The 18,760-nt window shown below is 45.5% G+C and overlaps 1 protein-coding gene across 4 annotated transcripts in view; it reads left to right on the plus strand.

Moving 5' to 3' along the window:
- LOC146072834 (ciliary microtubule inner protein 2B-like) overlaps positions 1 to 18,760 on the plus strand; it is a 58,124-nt gene that overhangs the window by 25,176 nt on the left and 14,188 nt on the right. The gene's annotated exons all lie outside the window — the stretch shown is intronic.

Consider the following 18,760-nt stretch of genomic DNA (forward strand, 5'->3'; position numbering starts at 1 on the left):
TTTGGTTCCAGAGTAATCTGCCCTCAAAGAACATGAACAGCCATGAAATTACATTTCAAAAATAAAATAATCGGTTTACATGCAATATCTCTGGAACCGATTGACCGATATAGACCAGCCTGTTATTATATTGAAGGCCCAGCGATTTGGAATTGAATGAGATCAACCACAAGCTTCTGTGATGCCAGGGCGGGAACTGGCAGCCGTCGGAACCGGGTGGGGGTCGGAATTGACGGGTCCCATATTATCCTAAGGGGAAAAAACGTTACAGCTTTGGCAGGCGATATCTCCGGTTCCCGGGGGGCTAGAAACACGGGGCTGGGCTCGTTGGAAAGCCCTGGTTCTCAGCTACAAAATAAATGACAGGGGGGGCACGTGCCCGGGTGCCCCCCCCCTGAATCCGCCACTGCGCTGCCCTGTGTATAATGCCCATAGGTAAATGCCGCTGCCTTGTGTATAATGCCCACGCATATATGCCGCTGCCCTGTGTATAATGCCCATGCATATATGCCGCTGCCAGTGTGTATAGTGCCCGGGGGTAACATACAGCAATTTAGGGGGCGCCAAAATGAGATTATATCTTGCCCCCCCAACCTAAAAACGTTCCAGTGCCTCTGCTTGCTAGCAAATCTCATAATTAGCTCATTTCTGTTTAGTACAGGATAATGGAATTAAAATATGTGTTAGTGTACACGTGAACATCTCAGCAATCTTAATAAATACCTTTTATAATGTGTCACATTAACTTAATCTTATGATTCATTTAGTGAGTTAGGTGTAAGGAATACCACAAATTGTTTCTGAACATCACATTTACTGTAATGGATGAATTGCAGCATTGTGTGTCAGTGCTGAAACACACACCAGTTACATCAAGACAGTTAAAGATTTTTCATGTTACAGTTTCAGGGCCCTCTAATGTATTATTTCCAATGTGTTACTAGCCTAGACAATTTAATTGGGTGGGAATTTTCATTAATGCTACTGATTTTAGTGAAACCACGGGGATATTTATAATCAGGCACAATGAGGTTCCTAGATCTGGCAGCAGCATTGGGAAGGTGGGCAATCTACTGTATTTTTCTTTTCTTAAAAAAATTATTATCATTACAGAGACAATATTTAGGTTCATATTAATGATAATTTTTATTTCTGGGTAATGTGTTTGCCCTAAACTGCTTTATTGATCCGTATGACAAATGGTGTTTTATTACTTACTATATTTATGGGGGTTTTATTGTTTTGTATTTATTTATTTATTGTTTATTTCCAGTATATACTAGATATTATTGCCTTGTTATTATGGACTGCCCTGTTATTATGGCTATTTTCTAGTTTTATAAACCTAGAGGACCAAACCCCATTCATTTCACCTTTTGATAATCCCAGTGGTGATCTCCTTATGACTAAGGTTACTGTTCGTTCATAATCATGCACTATTGTGTTTGTACCCTGAATGTTCTTTATGTATGCCCTTTTTCCCTTATCTCATTGCATTTCTCAATAAAGTACGTATATAGGAAAGCATTATGGCCCTTATTCAGATCTGATCGCAGTACAAATTTGTTCTCAAAATGGGCAAAACCATGTGCACTGCAGGTGGGGCAGATGTAACATGTGCAGAGAGAGTTAGATTTGTGTGAGTTATTTTGTTTCTGTGCAGGGTAAATACTGGCTGCATTATTTTTACAGTGCAATTTAGATTTCAGTTTCAACACAACCCACCCAAATGTAACTCTCTCTGCACATGTTACATCTGCCCCACCTGCAGTGCACATGGTTTTGCCCATTTTGAGAACAAATTTGTACTGCGATCAGATCTGAATAAGGGCCTATGTTTCATATTGCATTTATGATCTATCCAGTGGTTAATTGTACAAAAATCAAATCTTTGATATCTATTTTGCAAGATAGATAAAAGTAAAAGTAAGAGGTGTAATGTGCGAGACTGCACTATGTTTCCATGACCCCACAATGCTGCATCTCTGCCCCCCGCCTGCCCTTAAACAGTGATCATAATTATCTGAAAAAAAAAAAAAAAAAAAGGGCAATAGTGATGTTCACCAATTTTTCTCCACTGCTGAATTAGGCCCTAGATGCACTACTACTGTGGTGGGCATTATGGGGGTGATTTTCGTTCACTCGGTTAGCTGCTGTTAGCTGTTAGCTGTTAGAATTAGTTTGCATCTCCCTCCTTACACAGTTAAATTGGTTAACAATATGCTTAAGCAAGAAAAATATATGTAAAAACACATTGTGCTATGGTTAAATTGAGTGGTTGGTGTAGTTTGGTGCTGGATGGGGTCCCGACAGTCATTTACCCGACGTTGGGATCCCGACTGTTAAAACACTGACAGACGGGTTCCCGACGGCCATAGAGTGAGAATAGAATAGGTGGCGAGCGCAGCAAACCCGTAAGGGTCTTTTTTGCGCTTGCCATGCTGCCTGAGTCTGGCCAGTCGGGATCCCGACGTCGGGCTAATGACTGTCGGGATCCCGACTGTCGGAACCCTATACCACACCCAGTGTCGTTCACGACCATAAGTTAAAAATATGCTTTATACCCATTTACTTTTTTTTTTTCTGTTTGTGGGGAGACGAGCTGCTGTTATGGGATCTTATTGTACAATTTATTACATACCTAATAATGTGGAATATTCTGTTTGACCCGCTCCCCAGCATGTTCGCGCGGGGGAGCGATGTTCTGCGACTGCGCATAGTTATGCGCATGTGCAGCCGCTCTGTGCGATCGGCCTTTGCAAATAGTTTAGCAACCGCGCAGGCAGGGAGGGGGGTTTGGGGCAGCAGACCGGGGATTCGCCTATGGGAATGCACAGTGCCTCATGGGCGTTCTCATGGTAATTCCCCCATGACACAGGTCAGCTGATGTCAGCGGATGTCAGCTGCCTGCCCTCTTCCCGCACTGTATGCCCACAGATCAGAGACACTACAGAGGTGTCTCATCTGCTAGAGCATCCAAAATCTTTGAATGGTTTATGACCATCAAATGAATTTTTGCCCGCACGCAAGGCTGCGAATGGATGATTATGCAAATCATCCATTCGCATGCCTGCGGAAAATCACGCCATGCGAGGGGGGAGGGTGCGGGCAGTGTCTGATGGACAAAAATAAAGTATTTTTTTATTGACATTTTACAATAAACAAAAAAGAGGTAAGAAAAGGGGGGAGGGAAACACAACATAAAAAGTCATAAACAAATCAACCATCAAGTACAAAACACAGAGGTTGCACACTGCACCTTGTTCTGGTTGACTCGCAAGGCTCTGAATTTTGCCTTGCGAGTCAACCAGAACAAGGTGCAGTGTGCAACCTCTGTGTTTTGTACTTGATGGTTGATTTGTTTATTACTTTTTATGTTGTGTTTCCCTCCCCCCTTTTTGTACCTCTTTTTTGTTTATTGTAAAATGTCAATAAAATATTACTTTATTTAAAAAAAAAAAACATAGGGCCTTATTCTGGTTGGTGCGGTCGAATCCGAATATGCGGACAGGACCGAGCGTCCTGAGCCCCGCCTTCTGTACGGACCTCTCACTGCGTCCGAATGCGGTAAGCCGCTGACCGCACAGAGCACGAGTGGATTTCTCTGGGAACCTCCCCCATCCTTCGATGGTCGCAGAATGCAGGACCGAGTGGTCAGGCAGCACCGAGTGCTCCAGACCACTCGGGCATTTCTCTGTGCAAAAGCAGGGATCTGGGCGGGCAGCTGACATCTGGCTATGTCATATGTCCGCCCCCCACACGTTCGTCACGGCCGCATTACCATACGTACGCCCAGTGTTTTCATGGGAACGCCCATGAAACTCTGGGCGTACACATATGGTAATGAGCCAAAACAGCCCTTCACGCCCCTCTCCTCCCCCTGTTCGGAGTGTAGAAAATTCATGCGGTATTTGGACATGGCTGCCGTTCGCACATGCGCAGATATTCCTCTGCACATGCGCAAACACCAAACATCGGCGGACCGACCGCACGCGGACAGAACCGCACCAACCAGAATAAGGCCCATAGTCACAAAAGGAAACTTAACCTACAGTAAGTAGAACCTTTTCACACCAAGTGTGAAACCAGGTTGCCTCAGCAACAAACCTGGTTATGCGTTGTGTGAAAGGGGTATACAGTTTGTAGTGGGCCCTAAAGGCCCCATACATTAGGCCCAAGTCGGCCGACTTGGGCTCAAGGTGTTTCGCGGAGTGCCAGGAAGGGGGATCCAGGATCCTGGAGCCAGCCAAGCTGTATAAACAAAAACTTTATACAAATTAATGGGAATCCACTGAGAGCTCTCAGCCCATTAATTTGTATGGGTTTGTTTTTTTAAGTGCGCCCGCTGCTCCGGCTTCCCCTGCCTGTCTCTATGGTCCCCCCGGCCACCCTTACGTCCCCCCGGCCACCGCCTCTATTCGTGTCTCCCACCCATGCGCCAGACTCCGGGCTGCATATAAGATTTATTAAATGCAAGTGCAGCACGTCTGACCCCCCAACTCAATCCGATGAGCATGGGACCGCGCAACGGGATGTCAAATACACATCGGTCAAATTGGACCTAATCTCACTTGTGTATGGTGGCCTTAAGATTCACAATTATTAGACAAAGTGCAATGTGATAACAATATCAAAGTATTTTTTTTATCATATGTGTATTTTTATTTCAGAACTAATCATACACATGATGAATTATTAATGCAATATACAGTATATAACAGTTTATCAGACTGAATGACACTGCACATAATTGAATGTGATACTTATGTCAGTGGTTCCCAAACTGTGCGCCTAGGCTCCCTGGGGTGCCTTAGAGCACTTGCAGGGGTGGCTCAGGTTGGTGGTCCAGAAACAATTCAAATAATTTATGGCCAATGAAACTGGCAAAATCAGAAACAGAAGTGAATCGTGTTCCTCACCACATAACTGGACCTAAGGATGACAGTTAAGTACAACTTATTAATTTTTTTTTTTTTTATACTTGGTAACAAACTTTGGCCTAGGGGTGCCCTGAAAAATATTCTGATACTCTAGGGTGCTGTGATTCAAACAAGTTTGGGAACCTCTGACTTATGTGTTAATGGTTAGACCAATACTTTTTTCTGCATAACAGGTTATTTTCTTTTTTTATCTTTTCTTTTCTTTCTTTGCAACAATGTATATATTGTTTCTAATTTCCTGTGGCATAAAGGCAGCCAATTATAAAGGAGTGCTACAGGGGCTGCACTATTTTTGTACATCATGTAGTTGTGATACAGTTTGTGACATATTTTTCCTATTTCCTAACAAGCCCTGCATCCCTTGGGACATAGATTATTCTTTAAAGCCAGCACATTGTGTAGATGTTAATGAGATATGACAAATAAATATAATATTAGAAAATGCTTTTAAGCAATGTTTATGCCAATGCTACTTTCAAAGTTCCTGGTAAACTACATTTTTTTAAATACAGTGCATCTGAATAGTACTCACAGTGCTTCCCTTTTTTTTACATTTTGTTATGGAATAAAAATATATTACCACATATACCCCATAATGACAATGTAAAAAAAAAAAATCTGAGAGATTTTTGCAAATGTATTAAAAATAAAACACTAATAGTAGGTACACACGGTGTGATTTTGCTTGCGATTCGATCCCGAATCGAATGGTACGCAAAATGCATTCAATTTGGACTGTATAGTACAGATCGGTTCTATATAGTCTTGCCTGCCATGACCATACCTCCCAACATGACCATCTCCAGGAGGGACAAATTGCTCTGCTTCTGCACTTTCCTCTTAATGTATGATTGCCATCATCTGTTTTAAACAGGTTAATTGATAAGAAAGGTGTTTCTACACAGGTGATGGTAATCCTAAATTAAGAGTTAAATCCAGAGGTATTTTTCTATTCGATTTACACTACACAGGAGAGCGCATTGCGATCGAATCTGCATAGAATGTAGAAAAAACATTCAATGCCCATTCGATTTTCTATTTGATTTTGTTTCTATATGCAAAATCGATTAGAAAAATAGTCATCTCACCGTGTGTACCATCCATACTTGCCTTCCTGACCCTCTCCATGCGGGAGAAAATGCTCTGTTCCTGGACTTCCCTGGTAATGTATGATTGCCATCACCTGTGGGGAGCTAGGTAATTGATAAGAAAGGCGTTTCACCACAGGTGATGGCAATCACACATTACCAGGGAAGTCCAGGAACAGAGCATTTTCTCCCTCATGGAGAGGGTCAGGTAGGCAAGTATGGTACCTCTCCAGCATGTTTCCCCAGCGTGTGACGTGATGACATCACACGCATAACAGAGAAGCTGCCCCCCGCCCTGACCCGGTCTGACCGTTTACCTGCTCCACGGCGGTGCGGGGGGGGGGGAGTGCTGGATGAGGCCACCGCTGCCTATCAGGTGCCGTTTGCAGTGATCCACGGGGGGAGGGGGGGCGCGGGTGCGGCACTGGCCAGCTTCTCCTTACACCCCCCTCCCTCCCCGCAGCACGGCAGTGGAAGCACTCTGCAGCTTCTCGCACCTCTGACCCAGTCTGGGGGGGAGGGAGGGGGGTTTGGAGAGAGACACAGGGGAACGCTCACCTGCTCTACTGCACGGCGGGGGGATCCCGCCTATCTGCTCCACGGCACTGGCCAGCTTCTCCCCACACTTCCACCCTCCTCACCCTCCTGGAAGCACTGGGCAGCTTCTCGCGCCTCTGACCCGGTCTGGACAGGGTGGGGGGGGAGGTTGGAGAGAGACACAGGGGAACGCTTACCTGGCTCCACGGAGGTGCAGGGGCTGCCGCTTCCATACGGCACTACAAAGTGCCGCCCTCGAGAGGCCGGCGCCCTAGGCAAATGCCTAGAGCTGCCTAGTGGTGGCGCCGGCCCTGGGTCTGCCCCCGGATCCTCAATGGTATAGGTAAGGTAATGACTAAGGAGTGAAGGACTGGGAGCTGCCTGGAGCTCATCTCAGAGAGAGCCAGGGTTGGCTGCAACGCTGTCCACTTTTAACACATGGGCTTGAAGGGCAGTTGCACTAGGGCCCCAAAATGTTAAGGGCCCAAAAGCCTGCCACCCCGTTGGCCACCTGATTTCAGTAATTATAGACCCCCCCACTCCTGTACCGCCGACACCTCCACATGTCAGGTCCCAACCTATAAACCCTGAATATAAAAAACAGGTGCCGCCGCTGCCACCACCGATGCCCGACGCCCACCCCGCACAGCATTACTGGGAGTGGGGAGGGGTCGGCGATGCAGTCACGCAGCGGCCGCACCAACCAATGTCGGGTAGGGGGCTCAGATGGGAGGCGGGGGGGGGGCGGAGGCCAGAAATATCAGTGTACAGGGCCCCAAGATTTTTGTTGCCAGCCCTGAAAACAGGTGATGGCAATCATACATTAAGAGGGAAGTCCAGAAGCAGAGCATTGTGTCCCTCCTGGAGAGGGTCATGTTGGGAGGTATGGTATTGTGTGTAGAATTTTGAGGGGAAAACTAATTTTTTCTATTTTGGAATAAGGCTGTAACATAACAAAATGAAAAAGTGAATACTTTCCAGATGCACTGTATAAAGAATACTATGGTATATTTCTTAAACTCCCTGAAAAGAAAGTGTGAATTGGAGAAAATGATAACAAAATAATTTGTCACAAAGGAACTTATTCTGGTCCACATGCAAGGCTGTGATTTTCAAAGCGTTGCGTGTGGACCAAATGTCACCCGCAGTGCCTCACCCCCCCCCCCCCCTCGCACACCACAATCCCCTGCATGGCTGCGAATGGATGATTTGCATAATCATCCATTTGCAGCTGGGGAGAAATCATTCAATGATTTCTCCAGCGCTCGGAGATCAGAGACACCTCTATGTTCTCTAAGCACCCTGTGTGGGAACCAGGCAGGCAGCTGACATCTGGACATGCACATGCGCAGAAATGTAAACGCACGGGGGACTGAAGTAATCAGAATAACCCCCAAAGTCTGGTTTTATGTCTTGCCTATGTTTCTTGTTCTGTAGCTTAACAGACAGCCTATGCAGATTATAGCGGTGAGGGGTCAAAGTCGTGATCTCTGTTCTATATTTCTGTATCTATAGACTGTATGTGTATGGGCCACAATGTGCGTGCGTGATGCTGGTCAGCGATGAAGTACTGCTACTTTTGCTATTCGCAAGCCGTTTGCAAGGTGATTGGCAGGAAGTAGGTGTCTGTAAATGGTAACAGGCCGTTCCATGGGCGTGCCAAGAAAAACGCTCAATGTGCCAGTAGAAACGCTGGGAGTGACAGGGAAAATTGAGACGTGCCCAAGAAGTTTAGGGGCGGGTGTATGAAGCCAGATCAAGGCTGGATATGCCTCTTTTGATTACAGCAACCAAGTAAGTCTCTGCGATGACTGGTTCCCAATGGAAACATCATGCGATGATGACCCTGTATCAAAGGGTTTTGAACATATTTGCTCAGCTGCAACATCTTTACACCGCGCACAGATCCATTCACAAGGTGGGATTTCACTCTAGTGGAGCGGCATCTCCCTGATCGCTGGCCGTTGCACATTCACGGCCGTGCGATCAGGTCTGAATGACCCCCCATTGGGCACGTCGACAATGTGATGGCACAGATCCCCCTTGAGTTTTGGGCATGGGCATGTATCTAAAGCTTAATGCTACTCATGGGAAAAGGAAGCTTGTTTCTGCTATCTCTTGCAACTAGCCCGAGTATGTGCGATTGCTAATAATAGCTGTGGCACTTGGCATAATATCATTGGCCGGCACGGGTTTCCACTTCCAGATGCAAGAACCCCTGCAATAGCCTGACATTCTGGAATTAGCATAAAGTAGTAAATCTGGCTTCTGAGGCTGCTTGCAACTGTGTGGCACATGAACATGTGGTATAGTCTCTTCTAAAATAATCACAAATGCTCTCCGGCCTCCTGTAACTCCCTCTGTATTGCTTGGCCTTGGTGCACCTGCAGCAGGATTGCGCAGAACATTATCCCCCAGAAGTCTTAGCAACTGGAACAAAAGTCCTTACTATATAGATAGACACCACCCAGGACCATTAGAAGAAAAATAAACTAAGATTTACCAACCAATCAGCTTCGAACTGCCATGTTACATGCAATGTTTAAAAAATAACAGTTAGGGGCTGATTGGCTGGTACTTTATCTCAATCTTAAGGCCCCAATACACTGCGATTTCTCCCCTAGGTCCTCAACTGGCAGCTTCATTAAATGGTACCTGCTAAACGCCATTGTCAATTTCTGTAGTGAAGATGCTGGCCTTATGGCAGAGTGGCAAAGAAAAAGCCATATCTGAGACTGGCTAATAAAAGGAAAAGATTAATGTAGGCAAAATAACACAGACATTGGACAGATGAAGATTGAAAAAATAAAGTGTTATGGGCAGATGAATTGAAGTTTGTGGTGTTGGAATCACACAGAAGAAAATGTTTGAGATGCAGAAGTGAAAAGATGCTGGAAGAGTGTCTAACACCATCTGTCAAGCATGGTGGAGGTAAAGTGATGGTCTGGGGCTGCTTTGGTGCTGATAAAGTGGGAGATTTGTACAAGGCATTTTGAATATGGAAAGCTATCACTACATTTTGCATTGCCATATCCTGTGGACCAGTGGTGTCAAACTCCTGGCCCTCCAGCTATTGTGGAAACAAACATCCCAGCATGCCCTGCCACAGATTTTATATAATGGATTGCTAAAACTGTGGCAGGGCATGCTGGGACGAGTAGTTCCACAACTACATTCTTGATTGTATAGTACTGTTTTGCATGCAGTACTGCAGTTTATCTGTAAACCCCACATTCCATATTCTAAGTTTATGAAATTAAATCGTCATCTCTCCTGAATTGCTAGGCAGCGCCCCGAACTTCCGGGTTCTGTATAGCGGCAGGGATGCAGTCAGAGTTCTCAAGTGACGCATCACACGCCAGATTGCGGCAGGCTTTTTGAATAAAACCTGGCTCAGCCTTCTGAGAGGCGCCATTTATAGCGTCCTGTAAGCCTTTCCTGCCACAGTGTATTCAGCGTTCCCTGCCTGCTCTGGAGATTCCCTGGCTGTTCTGCTTGTTCTGCCTGCATCAGAGAAGTCCAGTTCTACTTCATTATCTTTATATTTTAGTTTAAGTCATCTCTGTGCATTGTTGCACCTACTGCATTAAGGGAATTTGTATTTATCAGAAAAGATCCTGTGCATTGTTGCATCTTCTATACTGAGATTTTGTGTATTTTAGTTCAAATCCTGGGCATTGTTGCTCCTCCTGTGTATTAGGGATTTGTATATCTTATGTTAGAACTTGTGCATTGTTGCACCGTGGATCCGTAGTGACCCATGTATTGGGGAAGGTGTGTGGTTAGTTCCTCCAGACCCCCCTTTTGCAATGCCTAGCCTCTTGCAGCAGCCTTGTCCCTCATTAAGACCTGGTGGCACCGGAGTTGGGGCAGACCTATTTGACCCTTTAAATGTGGCTGTCATAGGTGAAGCCTTGCTTGCAGGAGGCAGAAAGGACTGCTGGGCATCAGCAACCGGGTCACCACACCACCACTCCTAACACCCTCCTTATTTGCTCTCCTTTGTGTATTCCCCGAACTAACCTAATGTTGTTATTCTATTTTTTATGTTTATGAAATTTTAGTTGATCAATCACCTCTTTCTATAAGGTCAGCTTACACATATTCTGGCAAATTTACTGTAATACAATTGTAATCATTTAGCAATATACTGATTATATGATAAACTTGCCACATATCCAACCTTGGTCTTCCTCATATTGCCACATATCCAACTTTGGTCTTATTGGTCTCATTCTCTCATATTAATCTTGTGTAAGTTGTATTGTAAATGTATATTGATGTTGTAACCCATGTAACCCCTCTTATTATTAACAATACATTTAAAATGTTCTGGATTGGAAAGGATATGGTCCCAAAAAACACTGTTGTGTCAAAACCTCAAAACCTCATACATCCATGCAACTCAACTTCTCTGCAAATTTCTCCAGAAGTTCCCTTGACAAGCCATTATGCTGGGTCTGGCATTGCAGGGGTTCCAGGTAATGAATGGCACTGGGTGAGGAATCCCTGCTGCCTGTTGCTAGTATCTTCTTCTTCCAGCTCTCACCGCTATCAGCTTCTGTGCACAATTGACTGCAGCTCCCAAATGGATGTGTGACTGCTCTGGGTGAGATTTGAAGGGCCAGGCATGCCAAACAGTGGAGTTATGCTTGACACCAATTTGGAACTCACCTATAAAAGTTTTAGGGAGCACCTCTGTGCCAGAGTATAGATTCATATCTACCTCCAGTGTACCTGACCCTTGTGCTGTTGGCTACTCCCTGGTACTTTGCTGCCCGTTTGGTTCTTACTAAGCTTGACGATAATCATTGTACAATCCACAAGGTAAGCTTTGCCCAGAGAATACCAGCACATGTACGAGGGAACGAGACAGAAACCTGGAACCCCCTTGTGGGGTCCCTGGTGAATACCACCAGCACATTAGACTCTGCGCCTCTGTTCTGTGTCTTAACCATCCAGAAGTATGGGTCTCTCTCCATTCATGACTTTTGACACCTTTTTTTGTAACACACACTGTCCCATTATCCCCCCCCCCCCCGCCTCATAGCCACAAACTGCACTGCACTGCAGGTGGGGCAGATGTAACTTGTGCAGAGAGAATTAGATTTGGGTTTGGTTTTACGTCAAAGTGAGATCTATATTGCAGTGTAAAAATAAAGCAGCCAGTATTTACCCTGCACAGAAACAAAACTCACCCAAATCTAATTCTCTCTGCACACGTTACATCTGCCCCCCTGCAGTGCACATGGTTTTGTCCGTCTAAGAAGGATTTTATCAGAAAGAGTGAACTAGAATAAGGCCCATAGTCACACACAGTGTAAATGTCTTAAGGCCCTCATAAACTGGTCCAATTTGGACCGAATTCACCCTATTCTGATAGATTGTGGCAAAAAATTGGGCCAAATCGGTTGTGTTTGTCATCCCCTGGTGGGGAGGTACGGGGCAGCATTTGATACATTGCATGTGAAAGGACCAAAAGTGATAGAAGGTCCCGGGTGGCTCAAGGGGGATCGGATGGCCATACACTGCTGCAAGACATTGTAGTAATGTATGGCCACCTTAAGTCAACAGCCCAGACCATACACATACTCACAAAAACTTCCGCCAAGGGCCTAATGTATCTAATGTTCATTCTAGCACCTGCCATCTTTGAAAACCCATGCAGTTCCTGTTCCCTGCCTGGGGTGTCGCTGTCTGCTGTAGTGTTTCTAGCACAGGTCTGGTTTGCATATCAGTGCTGATATACAGACCACTCTGTGCTAGAAGCACTACAGCACTTCCTACATGTCGACCTAATGGTGGCGACCTAATGACTGTCTAACAACTTGCTGACTGTCTAACAACTTGCTGGTGACCCAATGACCATATCCAGTTTAGAGAGAGGGGAGAGGCTGCCGCTGCCTCTCTCCCCAGTTCAGTATATAGCACTGAGCAGCAGAGACTGTTGTTAGTTCTCTCTCTCCCACTGCCCGGCTCTCTACAATGGGGGAGGGGGGTAGTGGGTCCCTCCATCTGACCTGGGCCTGGGTGAAGAGTAAATGCCCCCCTCTCAACGCTATTGGGGTGACCTGCTACATCCATTGAGGGAAGCACTATTTTTCTTTTCTTGTATGAAATTTTTTTTTTAGCAGTATTTACTTGCTCAGTGACATTACATGCAGCAATTGGCTCCTGTCACTATGTAGGAGTTGGTACATCCAGCTACATCATTTGCCAGTGTGAGCTCGCATAGCGCTCCCAGCAAGGCCCGCCATTTTTTCCGATGCAAGCTTTCAGTGCACCAAGTTTCGAGAAGGCTAATGACACCTCTGGTCCCACCTACTAAGGTAAAGATCTGTTTATAGTAAAATAGGTTCATTTTTACTTAGCCGTTGAAGTACCACATAACCACAATTGTTGAATTTACATGTATTAACAGATGTACAGTTAACATTCCCCGCTTATATACAAATGCCATCATTTTAAATCCCGCAATGTTTGTAGGGTGTGGACTGTTATTCATAGGGAGGCTGGGTGTGCTATAGCTTATAGACACTTTCTAGGCCGACAGCTAACAGATTAACCCCAAAAGGTTGACCTGGAAAAAGTTGACACATGAAAAGTTTTTACAATTTTGTGGTGACACCACATTAGTGAACTGCGTTCGCTTGCCATGCTCCCAGCCACTTTCCCATTACCAATCAGAGTCCATGTGGATCCAAAAATGAAGAAAAAAAATGGGAAAAACTCATGTCGACCTTTTCACATGTTAACATTGCCATGTTCAAGAATTGCTTGTGTTGAAATTTTAACCATGTCAACCATATGTGTCAACCATATGGTGTTGACCTATTGACTGTCAACCTAGAAATTGGCTGTGAGCCATTCGAAAACCCGGGGAGGACAGATATTATTTCTGTGAAGCCTTAAATAAGGTACATTAGGTAAAACAAATGGAGACATTTACTTATTTTAAAAGGCAGTGCATCTGTGCATGTTCTGTCTGTATAAGTTTACAAATAGTAAAATAAAATGATATGCGCTCCTTTCCCCCCGCCCATCACAGCTGGGGATAGTTTTAACATCACAATAAAGTACAAAGATACAGATGGAGTGCTCGTCAGCCAGCCTGAGGAATCGCCAGATCCCCTGAGCTGGAGCAGGCTGGTGGCCAGGCACTCCATCTTACGGGGATGCGCGAGTGTCTCACACACTTGCGCATCCCCGTCAGCACAGCAGTGGAGAGCGGATTCCCTGCCTTTCTCCGCTTCAGGGAGATGGACAGGATTAGTGAGGGCTGTGGGCGGCGAGGTGGAGCAGCGTGGAGCCGGTGGAGGGCGACAGCGGGCTCCGACAGAACAGGCGCGTGAGTGTCTCGTGCGTGCGCCCCTTCTATCATATGGCCAACGCTAGCGGATGACGATTCTATTGCCAGGAGCAGCTCAAATGAGAGCTGCTCCATCTATAAATCTGACCAATGTCCACACAAGGTACTGCATGTTAAGCATTTGGAATCAGCAATGGTTGTGCTATGGACTGTTCATTTTGAATTCAGACTTGCCCATCAGCAGAAGACACCTGGGTACTTGTGAGTTATCTGGGCGTCCGATTTTGGTACTTACGATTTGCATGCGATTTGCATGCGATATCGCATGCGATATCGCATGCGATTTGCGATTTGCATGCGATTTAGCATGCGATTTGCATAAGATTTGCTATTCATTTCATTACCACACTATCCCCAAAGTGTGTCTATCAACGTGAACCCGAAGCGTGGCGAGCGCAGCGAGCCCGCGAGGAGCGGCGGTACGCGTCCTCCGACCTTTTCATGCCCTACTATCCACTAGGGCGTGGAGTGAGAATAGAATAGTGTGGCGAGCGCAGCGAGCCACCGAGCCCGAAGCGTGGCGAGCGCAGCGAGCCCCGCGAGGGGACGCGGACACCTGTGAAGCCTGCAAGGGCACGCGGATACCTGTGAAGGTGTCCGCGTCCCCTCGCCACGCTTCGGGCTCGGTGGCTCGCTGCGCTCGCCACACTATTCTATTCTCACTCCACGCCCTAGTGGATAGTAGGGCATGAAAAGGTCGGAGGACGCGTACCGCCATCCCTCGCGGGCTCGCTGCGCTCGCCACGCTTCGGGTTCACGTTGATAGACACACTTTGGGGATAGTGGGGTAATGAAATGAATAGCAAATCTTATGCAAATCGCATGCTAAATCGCATGCAAATCGCAAATCGCATGCGATATCGCATGCGATCTAGTACCAAAATCGGACGCCCAGATAACTCACAAGTACCGACACCTGTGATGGTAGCAGGACCCTACTCACAGTATTCCCAATGGTACTTCCTCATCTTTGTGGCCACAGCTTACGCTACGGAACTTATGTAGCGTAACCTGCACTACCCTGGGTCCACGCCACCATATATTACCGTTAGTAAAGTTGTGGCGAGCAAAGCAAGCCCTCGAGGAGACAATGGTGCTATTCTGAAAGCGGCTAACGTAAGCTGTGACCGCAAAGATGAGGAAGTACCTTCCCAACTGATGTGGTGAAGTCTAGAACTATGGGCCTTATTCTAGTTCACTCTTTATGACAAAATCCTTCTTAGATGGACAAAACCATGTGCACTGCAGGGGGGCAGATGTTACTTGTGCAGAGAGAATTAGATTTGGGTGAGTTATTTTGTTTCTGTGCAGGGAAAATACTGGCTACTTTATTTTTACACTGCAATATAGATCTCACTTTGAAGTAAAACCCCACCCATATCTAATTCTCTCTGCACAAGTAACATCTGCCCCACCTGCAGTGCACATGGTTTTGTCCATCTAGAATAAGGCCCTATGAGACATGTTATCTGATGCTAGAGACAGAAGTGACACTCATGGAAAGTATACAGTACAGTTGTAGTTCAATCAAATGATGGCCTAAGCTTGCCCTCTAGTGTATATTCAGCATAATTCCTCGTATGCATTTTACTTTTATTGTTATGTCTGCAGAGAAGTGAAGATGTAGCAAAATTTCCCTAGAATAAAGTTCTGTGGCAGAAAATAAGGTATTTTTCACAGAGGTGAATGGTCTAGTAATGCAGTGTTTGGGTCTTAATTATGGGGCGATTCACACTCGATCGTACGGGTCTGAATTCTGCCCCTACCCGATGTTCAGGGTCTTCACATGCGCGAATATGCTCAAACCAAGGAGTAAACGGCTTTGGCGAGTCTCACACTCGCTGAGCCATTAGATCGAGGGGTGTAGGGCCAGGGGTTGGCAGGGCACTGAACATATGCAGCATACAGGTTTGAACAGGCCCTATTTATTTCATGTGACCCAATCCTTGTGAGACCATATCACCATCGTATAAAGTCTTATTTTCCGATCAGGAGATCGGACCCAGGATCGAATTTGATCAGGGAAGTGAATATTTATAAAAATATCTTGTGGTGCGCTGGTGGAGGTTTCTCATACTTTGTTTGCCTATGTTTTATCACTCTGTACAGTGGCAAACGCAGGATTTTTAGAGGGGGGTTTACAAATGTTATCCAAAATATCCCACTGGAGTAAGTACGGGAGTCTGTGAGGAGTGGGAACTGCTCCAAAAATTCGCATTTTTAAACACTGGATACTGTATGGAATATAGTATTGATATTTAACAGTACAGGTTGTCTACAGTACAGGCTCTTTCAAACATTTAATTAAGATAAGTAGTCAGGAAAAGGTTAAACATATAATAAATAAACACACAAACATAGAATAGAAACAGTACTGCACTTTCTAATCTCACAATCTCCCACTTCATGGTAAGGCTCTTGTCTCTTCCTCATGGCAGCTGCTCTCTGGTCCATTGCAATGTTTGAGGGCTCAGATCCACACATACAGTAAATGTGGTAGAAGCTGCTCCCACAGGGCATGTGCAGCAGCTCTGCTCTGTCCCTTACATTGCATGATGTGGTGGCAGCTCTACTGATCATATTACATACCAGCTATTGTTGTCACAATTTGAGGCACTTGCCCCCCTCATATTAGACACACTCAGCATTAGTTACACTGCATCTCAGCATCAGTTGTAAGATGACATGGTCAAACTTTGAGGAGCATGGTGTGATCAGATTTATTTCTGTAATCTGGCTGTCCAAGCAAGTATTCCACAGGCAGTGCACGGAACCCAAACCTGTTTCTGTGACATGACTTTATGATCGTAGACATTGAACAGTTGGAAATTAATTTCAGCTGCTGACTGCAGATGAAGAAACCTGATCATATACTTTAACTTTTAACTGGGACATTCATGAATTACACAGGTTCTGTGGCTGATTAAAACCAGGTGAATGAATTAGGCTGCTCGGCGAATAGGAACACCAGACCAGCCCTGTTCCGTGCAGCACCAATGCCTCTAAGGAGTACTGTATGTGTGCCTTCCACCTACATTGATTAAATTAGTAGGAAGACATTACAGCTGGCTGGCTCCTCGTGAGAAGCTGCTGCTGCAGCTGATGTCCGGCTGACAGAAGACTGTCAATTCTGCACAGCGGAGGGGGTTCTGCACTGCTGTCACAGATGACACTGCCAATAGGGAGATGTTACAGCAATTTCCCACTGCTGTTGCCCCACAAACAGAGGGAGGTAAAAACAGCACAGAGAAAGAGATAGAGGATGTGAAGCAGTCGTACCTACTAAAATGCTGCATAGGGGAGGGGAGGGGGATGGACAGCTGAGCCTAGGGTGTCTAGACCCCTTACACCTGACCTGGTAGCAATAATAATAATAATAATTATAATAATATAAGTCATATGATTTTTTAGATAAATTATATAATTAACCTATTAAAAAACACCAATTACTGTAGCAACATGGGATTAAATTGGTACTTGTGTAGTTTCACGGCAGCAGCTGGATGCCTGCTCCTTCCGGGTCCGCGTATCCTTGCTTTTGCCACACTTTATAAAGTCAACTCCACGCTGACGTGGATTGTTCATACCCCCACTATCCACATCGGCATGGAGCCGATTATACAAAGTGTGGCGAGCACAGCGAGACACCGAGCCTAATGCGTGGGCGAGGAGACACGGACCCCGAAGGTGTTAGCGGTCAGCTGCCGCCATGAAACTACACAAGTACCAGTAAATTTACTAAATGGGAGAGTTCTATTGAAGATGGGATGTTGCCCTAGCAACCAATAAGATTCTACTTCTTTAGCACGTTCTAGAAGATAATAGACAGAATCTGATTGACTGCTATGGGCAGAGCCGGCCCTAGTCATAGGCAAACTAGGCAAATGCCTAGGGCATTTGGAATGCCTAAGGGCACCAGCAGCTTCAGCTGATTAAAATGATATGCAGCATGCCTATATTCTGTGTGTGAATGAGGCTGTATCTGCATATGAAATAGTGTATTCAGGGAAATCACTGTAACATAGCATTCCATATCAAGGTACAGTCACAGTCGAACACAGAATATAGGCATGCCGCATAACATTTTAATCATCAGGAGCTCCTTGTGTGTCCTGATCACATAACAATGCAAATAACACGAATTTTCAGCAAAAAAGGCACCCAACGTTAGCAGAACTGGCCAGGAGCTGCATGGCCTATTGAGGCAAGATGTATGAGGAAACATCTGTATCCAAGCAGAGGTCACAGTGTTAGCAGCTGTGCGGCCGTGGGTTGGTTGTGCAATAGTGTTTGGCATATGTGTAAGGGGCATTATGAGTGTCATGTATAAATGCATTAATAATGTGCAACATAGGTGTAATGGGCATTATGTGTGTCATGTTTATTAGGGCATTAATAATGTGCAACATATGTGTAAGAGGCATTATATGTGTCAATATGTGTATGAAGGGCATTAATAAAGGTTGGCATAATGTGTAAGGGGCATTATGTTTATAAGGACATTAATAATGTGTGTCATGTGTAAGGGGCATTACTGTGTGGTATTATCAGGGGTGCCAAGAGAAAGGGGTAGTGGGTACAAATTACCCAGGCCAAAGTCTGATGGAAGGGCCCAGTGGGGGCCCCAGGCCCCCTCCCCTTAAGTGACAGCAGCAGCTGCAGCTCTTCTCCACTGCCCAGCACACACTGCTTTGTGCTGGGTTGCAGTGTGGCCATGGAGGTGCTTAAAATACAATATTTTCTCAGGATTTTTTTCTAAGGGTATAATGTGAAGAATGTGTGTAGTAATGTATATAAGGTAAAATGGTACTACTGTGTGATGTAAC

The sequence above is a fragment of the Crinia signifera genome, chromosome 1 (assembly GCF_055691185.1).
Source record: "Crinia signifera chromosome 1, ASM5569118v1, whole genome shotgun sequence".
NCBI lineage: Eukaryota > Metazoa > Chordata > Amphibia > Anura > Myobatrachidae > Crinia > Crinia signifera.